Raw genomic sequence first — 13018 nt, 5'->3', positions numbered from 1 at the left:
TCTGTACAATAAGAGTTACACTACTCAACATACAAAACCCTCTCCAGTAAGCAGCGCTCCTTACCAGTGCCAACGGGTTTTTATTATAGTGGACGCATTTATGCAGGGCGCTTTATGATTCAATACAACCAGTTCTTACATTACATTTGCAAGTTCATTATTAATTTTTCCAGCCATTCCTTCCAATGCGGGTAAACAATCGGCGCAACGACACTGCGCTGCAGCTCTTTCTGCACATTCATATTGACTGACGTCTTGCATACCAAGTCAGTAGAGACGTGACGGCTTTGCTGCTGAAACACAAGTAACGACTTTGTGTTGCCAGTCTTTGTGGACATTTCAGCTGCTTCGGTGTTGGTTTTCATTGCATTCATTTTATTCACTCCATATCGTTGTTTTGCGAAAACTAACAATCATAACTCGAGGAGCCTTTATAATCCCTGTATTGCAGCAGCACAGCCCGAGCATCATCAAAGTGTCCTTTTGACTTTTCTATTATTATTTTACAATATCGCTGGGTGTTTACAGTCCTCACCTCTGCTCACACAATCTATCTGACAGTAAGTAGCGCAGCTCTCACACCGGCCATCCAGTGGTAAAAGGCGCCAGTTTTTACAATTCATCATTACGATTTTGTTGAACCCGCTTTTGAAAACCCATTTGAAGCCCAGCTTTTGGGGAACCGCCCGAAAACGGCGATCCCCCAAAATTGCCGACGTGACAGAGAACGACCGCCACCGAAACTCGCCCCATGGGAAGCCAGATCCCCGGCTGGGATTCGATCTGGATTCTCATGGAGAGGCTCAGGGGCCACAGTAACTAGGGGCTCTAACAGCGAAGCCCTGTAAGGGGAAGCTAAGCTTAGCCCGCTGAGCCACCACGCCAGCAGCGAAATAGCGCCTCTTTCTCCTGTCGAGATCGCGCAGCTCAGCCTAATTGGCGCATCAGTCTCTAATTGGCTCACCCTGGGCGTGTCTGTGAACAGGTCAGGCAGCGGGGACGTCGCCGGCGCAGGCGCGCTGCAGTGGGCTCAGTGAGGGACTCGCACCGGTCGCATCAGCTCCTCTCTGCACGCCTGTGCTCTCCAGAGGCGAGCCCGTGCAGTGTGCGTGTGGAGAGCCGTGTCCACTCCACGCACAGCAACACGTCTGCGGTCAGTGCGCTCTTGTGCGTTATTTTGCCATTCGGTTTGCTTCATCAGCATAGACTGGAAACGTCACTTTTCCGACTTCGTAAAAGTCGGCTTTTTTCAATCTGGCATTGAGAGAGAGTGGGAGAGGGGGAGGGATAAACCCGAGTAAAACGAAGCCGACTTGAGCTCGGAGAAACTGAGGGGGGAGGCTTTTGTCTTTGAATGGCGAGGCTGAGGTTGAGACGGATGAAGGGAAGCAGTGGGTTTCTTTTTCTGGGTTAAAGCCACACCTGGAGGTTCAGGGTTTTTCAGAGTGAGGTTTTTTTTAAAAGACTTCTGTTCTTGTCTCCTCTCTCTGCAGGAGGGTTTGTGTTGTTCCTGTTTCTTTGCTGCTGTAAACTCCGGGCTGCTCCATAAGGAATATAATGGCCGGCGCTGTGTTTCCAGGAGGACTGGACCTTGGCAAGGCTCTATCCCAACCCACCTCTGGAGAGATGAGGGTTGGGCAATGGCTCTGTGCCCCTGAGGCTGAGGGGGGACGAGAGTAAGTATTTATTTTATTTATTTTGACTGACCTGACTGTAGAAGGGGAGGTCATTCTGTGTCCATGGTTAGGGGTGTGGGCTTGTAGGGCAGGAAGGGAAGTGGTGCCTGTGTTGGCTGGTCTAGAGGGGTCCTGGTGTGGCTGCAGTTTGGAAGCGGCTGCGGGTGGCAGAAGGGTCGAGAGGAACCTGGACAATATTGGGGTGGGGGGTCAGGTGGGAGAGTGATTGGCTTTCATTAGTTTTGTGTTTCTGTTTGTTTTATTGGAAGTGACTTATTTTCACATGTATTGATCTGTGGTTTACAAGGGGGTCCTCTCTTGGTGATTGTAAATCTAATAAAAGCTGAGCTGTTTGTAACCTGGCTGTCTGTGTCTGTGTGTCAACCCTGAGGTCCGTTGTGTGTGTGTGTGTGGTGTGGTGTGGTGTGGTGGGGTGGGGTGGGGTGGGGTGGGGTGGGGCACCGGTCGGGGGACAGCGGCTGCAGGGTTGAATGTAACGTGATGCATTCTTGTTTTTCCAGATAAGCTATATGTATGTGAGTCGCTTTTGGTTCTACCCAAATAATATGTACAGCTTGGTGTTTATTTCCATACTCTTGTGTGTCCAGCCCAGTAAGGAGCTCGTTTCACAGCAACCCCAGTCCTGGAGCCCCCCCCCCGGCAGCAGACCGACCATGAGGAGAGCAGCAGTGTCGTCCCTCTGTCCACTGCTCTTGGGTGTCCTGAAGATGTGGCGGGAGGACGCTCGGGGCCTCGCTGTGGAGAAGCGTGCTGCTGGGCGGGAGGAAGTGTCTGTGTTGTCCTGGATTAAAGAGCTGTGTTCTCAGTGTGTTGTGTTGGTCTCTGTGGACAGCCCTGTGTGGCTCCCATTAATGTATTACACCAGTTATATATTGTGGTGTATAGAATATATATACACAAACTCTTTATGACAGAAGTTGTATATATGTTCATATCTTATGTAGTATTTTAAAATTGTGTGTATGTATATAAAAAGTAGTCTATATGTAGACATTACATCCATGTTATATATGTACTGCTGTATTGTGTATATAGATACACAACAGTGTAGTATTAGTAAAGCTAGAAATTCCTCTTCACGTATACTTAAGAGAGGTAAGAACAAGTCAACAGTCAGTCCAGAAGGTAGTTTGTCATTTATGATGAGCATCTTGGAGACAATGCCAAACAGTGTCTGCTCCCTAATCCTTGTATTGACCTGTGAAGTCTGTCCTCTAATGATATATATTCTGCTTAGTGAGCTTTCAAGATGACATGCTAATTATAACCAGATCTTTGACTTCGTGTATCAAAAGCTCTGACTTTTAGCATGGAGTCAGAGGAACTCTGGAATGTCCTTGATGCACTGTTCCTCTCTACATCACATGTGATAAAGGCACTGCAATGAACGCTCCAATCTGACTGAAGACTGAGTTTGTGCCACATTACCATTATATACACTAGCATAGTATTGTTATAGAGATATACAGATGTACTGTAGTAACTACTATAGTGTGCTCTTAGTATGATGTATAATTCTAGTAGCAATGAAATGCATAATCTATAATTTCATGAGTGTATCTCTACAGTTAGTATTATAGATACAATAATGCATACTAATAGTATATATAAAATACATGCTGTATAAAACTATACTAGTGCAATATAATTGTAGTGTCCAAATACACTATAGTATGAGCCTATATATATACACTTATATGTAGTATATTTTAGACTAAAATAGTCTATATAGCAACTACTATTTATACACACAAATAGTCCTACTCTATAATAGTTGTTTGGTATTTACTATTAGTATTACAGATACAGTATTATACTACAGTACATAACTAATAGTGTAAATACTATTACGTACATACACATAGTTATATATCCAACACTATACTAGTGCATATGTAATAGAAGTCCATGCATACAGTAATATACATACTTACATTTACACTAATCCTGCCTATACATACACACCAATTATAATACTGCAATATATAAAGTATGTAGTGTCTCTATATACACAAATGCTATAAAATCAATACACCATGACACTAGAGTATATGTAACAGTGGTGTCTGTGTGTACTGATTATTAACCGACTCCCTTATCTAGGGTGACTTACAAAATATAAGAGCATTGCAAAAGTGCAATACAGTATAACGTCACACATCATAACATAAAATCCTACATCGTAACAGCTGACAGCTGAGGGGACGAAAGCAAATACTTTACTGTAATTCACAGTGTATGTATATGGCAGGGTAGATATATGATCCTACTGTACTAATTATACATATACTAATACACCCATAGCATACATCATATATGCAATGTATCGTACAGGTAATGGTATTGCTAGAACACAATTGTGAAGACGTGCGTCTGTTTTCCGTGCCCATGTCAGTGTGAGACGCACAAACTACACTAGTGTTTGTGTCCGACTGTGCGCATCCATCCAACTGCAGGGGTGCAGCTCCTCCGCAGGGGGGGTGGGGGGAGGGGGGGGGTGTTCAGCGCCACACAGGGCTGTCCACAGAGACCAACACAACACACTGAGAACACAGCTCTTTAATCCAGGACAACACAGACACTTCCTCCCGCCCAGCAGCACGCTTCTCCACAGCGAGGCCCCGAGCGTCCTCCCGCCACATCTTCAGGACACCCAAGAGCAGTGGACAGAGGGACGACACTGCTGCTCTCCTCATGGTCGGTCTGCTGCCGGGGGGGGGCTCCAGGACTGGGGTTGCTGTGAAACGAGCTCCTTACTGGGCTGGACACACAAGAGTATGGAAATAAACACCAAGCTGTACATATTATTTGGGTAGAACCAAAAGCGACTCACATACATATAGCTTATCTGGAAAAACAAGAATGCATCACGTTACATTCAACCCTGCAGCCGCTGTCCCCCGACCGGTGCCCCACCCCACCCCACCCCACCCCACCACACCACACCACACACACACACACACACACACACACAACGGACCTCAGGGTTGACACACAGACACAGACAGCCAGGTTACAAACAGCTCAGCTTTTATTAGATTTACAATCACCAGGAGAGGACCCCCTTGTAAACCACAGATCAATACATGTGAAAATAAGTCACTTCCAATAAAACAAACAGAAACACAAAACTAATGAAAGCCAATCACTCTCCCACCTGACCCCCCACCCCAATATTGTCCAGGTTCCTCTCGACCCTTCTGCCACCCGCAGCCGCTTCCAAACTGCAGCCACACCAGGACCCCTCTAGACCAGCCAACACAGGCACCACTTCCCTTCCTGCCCTACAAGCCCACACCCCTAACCATGGACACAGAATGACCTCCCCTTCTACAGTCAGGTCAGTCAAAATAAATAAAATAAATACTTACTCTCGTCCCCCCTCAGCCTCAGGGGCACAGAGCCATTGCCCAACCCTCATCTCTCCAGAGGTGGGTTGGGATAGAGCCTTGCCAAGGTCCAGTCCTCCTGGAAACACAGCGCCGGCCATTATATTCCTTATGGAGCAGCCCGGAGTTTACAGCAGCAAAGAAACAGGAACAACACAAACCCTCCTGCAGAGAGAGGAGACAAGAACAGAAGTCTTTTAAAAAAAACCTCACTCTGAAAAACCCTGAACCTCCAGGTGTGGCTTTAACCCAGAAAAAGAAACCCACTGCTTCCCTTCATCCGTCTCAACCTCAGCCTCGCCATTCAAAGACAAAAGCCTCCCCCCTCAGTTTCTCCGAGCTCAAGTCGGCTTCGTTTTACTCGGGTTTATCCCTCCCCCTCTCCCACTCTCTCTCAATGCCAGATTGAAAAAAGCCGACTTTTACGAAGTCGGAAAAGTGACGTTTCCAGTCTATGCTGATGAAGCAAACCGAATGGCAAAATAACGCACAAGAGCGCACTGACCGCAGACGTGTTGCTGTGCGTGGAGTGGACACGGCTCTCCACACGCACACTGCACGGGCTCGCCTCTGGAGAGCACAGGCGTGCAGAGAGGAGCTGATGCGACCGGTGCGAGTCCCTCACTGAGCCCACTGCAGCGCGCCTGCGCCGGCGACGTCCCCGCTGCCTGACCTGTTCACAGACACGCCCAGGGTGAGCCAATTAGAGACTGATGCGCCAATTAGGCTGAGCTGCGCGATCTCGACAGGAGAAAGAGGCGCTATTTCGCTGCTGGCGTGGTGGCTCAGCGGGCTAAGCTTAGCTTCCCCTTACAGGGCTTCGCTGTTAGAGCCCCTAGTTACTGTGGCCCCTGAGCCTCTCCATGAGAATCCAGATCGAATCCCAGCCGGGGATCTGGCTTCCCATGGGGCGAGTTTCGGTGGCGGTCGTTCTCTGTCACGTCGGCAATTTTGGGGGATCGCCGTTTTCGGGCGGTTCCCCAAAAGCTGGGCTTCAAATGGGTTTTCAAAAGCGGGTTCAACAAAATCGTAATGATGAATTGTAAAAACTGGCGCCTTTTACCACTGGATGGCCGGTGTGAGAGCTGCGCTACTTACTGTCAGATAGATTGTGTGAGCAGAGGTGAGGACTGTAAACACCCAGCGATATTGTAAAATAATAATAGAAAAGTCAAAAGGACACTTTGATGATGCTCGGGCTGTGCTGCTGCAATACAGGGATTATAAAGGCTCCTCGAGTTATGATTGTTAGTTTTCGCAAAACAACGATATGGAGTGAATAAAATGAATGCAATGAAAACCAACACCGAAGCAGCTGAAATGTCCACAAAGACTGGCAACACAAAGTCGTTACTTGTGTTTCAGCAGCAAAGCCGTCACGTCTCTACTGACTTGGTATGCAAGACGTCAGTCAATATGAATGTGCAGAAAGAGCTGCAGCGCAGTGTCGTTGCGCCGATTGTTTACCCGCATTGGAAGGAATGGCTGGAAAAATTAATAATGAACTTGCAAATGTAATGTAAGAACTGGTTGTATTGAATCATAAAGCGCCCTGCATAAATGCGTCCACTCGACTATGTGCAACTCACCTGAGAGCTGAGCATCGCACTCCCCGCTACACAACAGCCATCAGCGAACACGCAATCACAAATGCAAGCAATGGCACTTATTGAATATATTATTCAAGGGGACAATCACGGTAACAGGAGTTGAGACCAGCAAATAATACTGTCATCGGGGATTTGTTTCTGACAGCAGAGATAAAACCTTAAACGCGCAGGTCCAATAGATGCGCACTGTGTGAGGAGACATTGAGTAATACCAGTGTTCCTTCCCTGCAGTGCTCAGTCATTGTTCGTATCTGTGGAACAAAGATTGAAGCTCTAGGCTAATATTAGGTGTGAGTTAGTCTGACTACGGGCACTATTCATCGAAGTGTTCCTATTTAGAAGTGTTTAAGTCCTTTTTTACAGCTTTTCCAATCCAACCTGATGGAGCTTGAGAGGTCCTGCAAAGAAGAATGGGAGAAACTGCCCAAAAATAGGTGTGCCAGGCTTGTAGCATCATACTCAAAAAGACTTGAGGCTGTAATTGGTGCCAAAGGTGCTTCAACAAAGTGTTGAGCAAAGTATTGAGTATTGTTTTTTATTTTTAATAAATTTGTAAAGATTTCAAACAAACTTCTTTCACGTTGTTATTATGGAGTATTGTTTGTAGAATTTGGAGGAAAATAATGCATTTTTAATCAATTTTGGAATAATGCTGTAACATAACAAAATGTGGAAAAAGTGAAGCGCTGTGAATACTTTCCAGATGCACTGTATGGCAGTTGCCAGAAGAGTTAGATCCCCAAAATATATAGAAACAAATTGAAGAATTTAACATTGGGGAACAGCAGTGTGATACCTCTGCATTAAAGTATATTTAAGATTAAGAGTGTAAGTTATATATTATTATTATTTTTTTTTTTTATTTCTTGGCAGACGCCCTTATCCAGGGCGACTTACAACATAAGTGCAAAAATACCGTGAAGTAAGTACAAGGCATCAAATACTAAGTCAAAGGGGTCAAACACTTATTTCCCTCATTAACATGCAAATCAATTTATAACTTTTTTGAAATGCATTTTTCTGGATTTTTTTGTTGTTATTCTGTCTCTCACTGCTAAAATACACCTACCATTAAAATTATAGACTGATCATTTCTTTGTCAGTGGGCAAACGTACCAAATCAGCAGGGGATCAAATACTTTTTTCCCTCACTGTATATGCTTTTCTATCAGGCTTAAAGGGTAAAAAGTGTTTTTTATGACGGCGTGTAGTGTGTTGAGCAAGAGGATGCATGCAAGTCCAAGCCATCTTGGAAACAGCAAGAATACGGCACTGTACATACATTACAGTATTGTTAAAGGCATACTTGGTGCAATTTGAGCTGTGTAGATGGGAATACAAGGTCAAAATTCATAGTTGTATTGATGAACAAGAAAACTATTATGTCTAATTACACAGAGTTGTTACAATCTGAACAAACTCCCCAGCGATGTGGTTGAAGCTGAAAATTTGGGAACATTCAAAAACAGACTGGATAGGATCCTCAGATAACTTAGTTATTAATGGACACCGTACAAGCCCGATGGGGCGAATGGCCTCCTCTCGATTGGACACTGTCTTATGTTCTTATGTTCTAATTAAATCAATTTACAAATACTTGCAACAGGAGCAAAAGAACAATAAAACAAAATGTAGGGCATCAATGCCAGTGTAAACATTGTCCTTTTTAAAAAACAGAGTGATAATAATAATAATAATCATTAAGCTTACACTGTCCAATTTAGAAAAACATATCAGGATTAATTATTTTTTAATGCATTTCATTGCCTCCAACATACGTGGACTAGAATGTACCTATATGTAACGTGCTCCAGCTGACATACATGACTGAGACGGGCTTATAAGTGGAGGATGATGGGAAATTCAATTCTGAGAAAACACAAGACACCCTACATTGAAAACATAGAGCTCTTTAAAAGTAAAAGTGGCTGATGTCAAATAAAAAAAATAATTGAAAATGCTGAGATAAATCACAATTAGTGTAAGTATACTTAAATACATACTTAATGGGATTTCTTTAGGGTGCCAGCCTGCAGAAAAAGTCAAAATAAACAAAACAATTATATGTATGGTATAAATAAAATCATTTTAATGTGAATCAGGCTAACATATATCATATATACATACACACACACACACACACACACATACTAACTAAAATGCCTGGATGAACACAAGTAACAAATCTACCTACAACATCAAAAGTGTATATCAATCAAAAATCTACTATCAAGTTTTTAATGAGAGAACACACTAAACTGGGGCCGCACAGAACCCAGTAAACAGCCACCTAAAGCCCAAGCCCAGCTGAGCCCAGCATAACCAATGACTACCCACATGGGGTCCACCTGGCTGGGTACATGACAGTAACATGTCTTTTAAGTGTGTTGAACACTATTTTCCTAACATGGCTGTAAATAGAGGGTGTGCATACTTCCAACTACAACTCTACACATACAGCTTATTGCTGTGATGGTCTTTGCAGCCCACCACAGCTGGACAGCAGTCAGGGGGGCCAAGTGCAGCTCTTTGTGCAGAGTTGGAAACTGAGGTGGTTTGTGCAGAGCTCTTCAGTCCTCCGGGAAGGCAACTTCCAGGACCTCACACGGACATTAATTGCATTATGAAACCATAGACCTATTGGTGAATGATGTTCTAAAACATAAAACAGACCTATTTGGCACACACAAGAAACATGTGTCATATAGAAATAACATATGGGACAACATATCCAACACAATAAATGTCCAAGGGGCTGTACAGAAGAAGAACAGGAAGTGACAGTAAAACACCATTAACTAAAGGGTCCTTGTTTTGTTCGGCTGTTGCTGTTCTCGTTAAAGTAATGAAACGGACTCCCGTTTCCCGATGAAGCAGCATGACCCTCCTGTTCCAGTAGGCTAAATTCCCAGCGTCATTTGGACTTTAATGTAGCGGTATGGCACGAGATCCAGTTGTCTGGCTTTCCAGATCTCCTTTCAGCTCCTCACACAGGTCACATTATGGCAGCTCTATCCAGCTGGATCTTTTATAACCTCAAATAAGCAATACAAGATGAAGAACCTTGAAGATCAAGGCAAAGGAATTAGCCTAATAACAAAATCAAATCCAGTCACATTAAATATGATATGTAGTATATATTAAATATACAAGTAATCTGGAAATTATTAAACTCATATTGGCACCTGCTCATCACTTCTACAAATCAATACTAATATTTGGGTTATTCTGTGCCAAATAAACTAATCTTCAATGTTAAAAGCACACATATATACTAAGTGCACCAGAAACAATACATTAAAATGCATATAAGCAAAACATTACTGCTTTTCACCTCATTGATTAATAAAATGTCTCCTTAACGATGTTTCCAACCAATATATGCATACAAGACGTATTCAATTGCTGTAGATTCAGTACCATTTGATAAAGTCAATTTGATAAAGTTTGATAAAATCAATTTCACTAATACAAAATGATGTTATCATCTCCTGGGATACATAAATTTGGTAGCCCATTGGATACCACACATAGACATCCGTCCAGCCCTGACCCATGAATCATGGAGAAAAAGTTTAATATGAAAAAATAATAATTGAGAAGCTTGTGTGTGTACTGATTTCATTTACTAAAGATACAATATGCGAGCATGTTTCTGTTTTGATTTTCAAAACTAATTCTGTGCTTTTCTGAAAATGGCTACTCCAATGTAAATGTTTTCTTTTTATAAAGGATAGAGTGATCTAACGAAAAGTAATGTGGGTGGCTGTACTGAATTCACAATATTTAAAAACTAATTATATATATATAAAACAATCAAAAGACCAGCTGGAGTTAATGGCATTTTATGGACATTTGTTTTTTCTTTCAAAAAAATTAAATTGTGTGTACTCTTTCTTGTTATCATTTATCCTTCAAGAGACTAGTGTAGCATGTGTAGCAGGGTGTATGTGTTTTCACACAATACCACATGAGCCTGTGCAACACTAGGATCTAGTACAATATATGGTCAGGACACTAGGACATGGCTAGAACAGGATGCTGTAAGATCTTATCGGATCATACCTCATACAGATCGTAGACGGGATCCTGTCCAAGGGAGACTACTGTAGTTGCAATACAGCTAGAGCTACTAATACACTTTAACATACACTACAATTACTAAATTAGCAACAGTAGCACTGATAATAAAAACATGATTAGCTCCATTAGCTTGCTCTGTGTGTTTAAGGCAGACTTTGAAATACATATTTCCAAAATAATGCAATGGAAATCACTTTTTGTAAGATTGTATTTAAATTGATTTTAAAATTATACTCATTATTCATATTTCATCATCGTCAGCTTTATTTAAAGAAGAGCACAGCGCTTAACATACAGAGACACAAGCGGTGAATGAATGAAACCTGCCTTGTCTTCCACTGATTGAACACTGAAGTTGAACAAAAACTGTGACATTTTTAAAACAGCAGCTCCATTACAATTAAATATAACCGAATGACACTTTAAGCAAAACCAGGTTAAACCAGTAAACCGTTTGTTTTGGTTACACAGTGGAATTAATTAAAAAATACTTTGTAATGATTTAATCATCGTGACACTTCGTCAGTATTACAGGGTCATTCACATTGTGTATAGTGTCCAAGACGGGTTTGTGCCGGACGGTGACCCGCCGAGGCGCCCCGGACACGAAGCCGCTGTCTGGGGTCGCCCTGTGTGCGACACCGGGGAGAACAGCGGCCTGGTCACGCACATCTTGTCAAACCTAGATGAACCAGCCTAAACGGCCATGATGACATACCTGTGTTTTGAGAGTGTTTTCTCCTGCTCTTTTCTCCGCCCCTGTGCAACCGACAGCCCCGATGATCCTCTCGATGTTATTCTGTGTTGACAGCGACCTGTCCGGCGGCTCTGCCATCCCACGACTTGCGTCATTCCGCACTTACGTCATTCCGCACTTACGCTGTCAATATTGCACTGAGCATGCGCGTGGGTGAAGCCCTCCCGAGATCCGTTCTGCAGTTGGTGCGTTTCTAATACTGCTGTTACACAAGTACACAAGTATGTTCTCAGTTCACTCTTGTAGTGTGGAGTAGTGGCTAGGGTGCTGGACCATGGAGCAGAAGGCTGTGTGGTTCAGTTCCAGTTGGGGGCACTGCTGCTGTACCCCTGAGCATGGCACCTTACCTAGGTTGCTCCAGAAAATGCCCAGCTCTAAATACACATAATGTATTATTGCAATTGTAAATTACCCTGGATAAGGGTGTCTGCTAAGAAATTGAGTGAAATATTGCTCCTTTAACACAAGTATGTTTGTTGTCGGTTCAGTTTTCCAATACTAATAAGTGATATGTGGAGACAATAAATTGTGTTAAATGGCAACTCATGAGGAAGGTAAACTGCTTATTTTCTTTAACCTTTTCCCACCAGACTGTACCCCTACGACAGAGGGCGCCCAAGGCGAGCGCCTATCCGCTGTGTCAGAGCCTGCAGTGGAGCGCGTCCACCACAGGAGGGCAGCATCACACAAGACATGGAAGCAGTTCTTGAGTCAATTTATACACATTTATACACATATAAACATGATTATTTCAGCAGAATAACAGGATTTCCTTAGTTCAAATGATAACAATAACAACAGCTGTTAAAGGAAAGTGCAGGAGTGATTTAACAATGTCACCATCAGGAACCAGCAGCCACAGACAGCAGCCACAGAGAGGACAGCGCTGCGTCTCAAGGGCAGCGGGGGGGGGGGGGGTGATGTGTCCACAGGTCGGTCATACGGACACTCAGGCTGAGGAGAGACGGCAGGAGACACAAAATATACATTTGTGTGAAGATAGGAAATCTGAAATATATATATTTGCTCAGATTGCACCAAATTAAATGAATGTTTGTCCTGGACTGGTTTATGGACTCAAACTCCAGCAGCAACACAACGGTGAACAGGCGGAACATTTCTGAGATTGCATGTCTGTCTGTCCCCAGCTCCGTCTCCCTAGCCCGCTGCGGGGGGGTCAGTGGATGGCGTTGGTGTCCCTGCCCTTTGACCTCTGGCAGCCAGTCTAGTCCAGCTCATGGGCCCAGTCCCCGCAGCTGACTGCCCACACCCGGGCCAGGTCGAACCTCCAGAACAGCTGGTCCTTGAACCACGGGGGTAGTAGGGCTCCGGGCCCGGCAAGCGCAGGTTCAGCACAATGTACTGCCAGGCCTTCAGCAGTACCATGTGGCCCGGGGGGGGGGGTAATAGAAGGCGCAGTCCAGGTGTCTCGGCAGCCCCGCCAGGCTGCTCCTCCTGGGGAAGCCAGCATTCACTGTACAA

At 44.0% G+C, this 13018-nt stretch overlaps 2 long non-coding RNA genes across 3 annotated transcripts; one reads left to right on the top strand and one right to left on the bottom strand.

Moving 5' to 3' along the window:
• Positions 1-979: 979 nt before the first annotated feature.
• LOC136718481 (uncharacterized) lies at positions 980-2832 on the top strand. Its single transcript, XR_010805290.1, has 3 exons — positions 980-1153; positions 1494-1676; positions 2285-2832. It is a non-coding gene; the product is annotated as an uncharacterized LOC136718481 (long non-coding RNA).
• A 1406-nt stretch (positions 2833-4238) lies between these two features.
• LOC136717894 (uncharacterized) lies at positions 4239-11635 on the bottom strand. Of its 2 annotated transcripts, none has more exons than XR_010805244.1 (3): positions 11498-11635; positions 5069-5251; positions 4239-4458 (listed from the first exon to the last, which is right to left on the bottom strand). It is a non-coding gene; the product is annotated as an uncharacterized LOC136717894 (long non-coding RNA). The 2 variants fall into 2 exon arrangements; XR_010805243.1 differs by lacking the exon at positions 11498-11635 and adding an exon at positions 5592-5762.
• Positions 11636-13018: the final 1383 nt, after the last annotated feature.

This window comes from Amia ocellicauda, chromosome 22 (genome assembly GCF_036373705.1).
Source record: "Amia ocellicauda isolate fAmiCal2 chromosome 22, fAmiCal2.hap1, whole genome shotgun sequence".
NCBI classification, from domain to species: Eukaryota; Metazoa; Chordata; class Actinopteri; order Amiiformes; family Amiidae; genus Amia; species Amia ocellicauda.
Note: the sequence above shows the minus strand (reverse complement) of the source record. Positions and strands in the feature narration are given on the sequence as shown.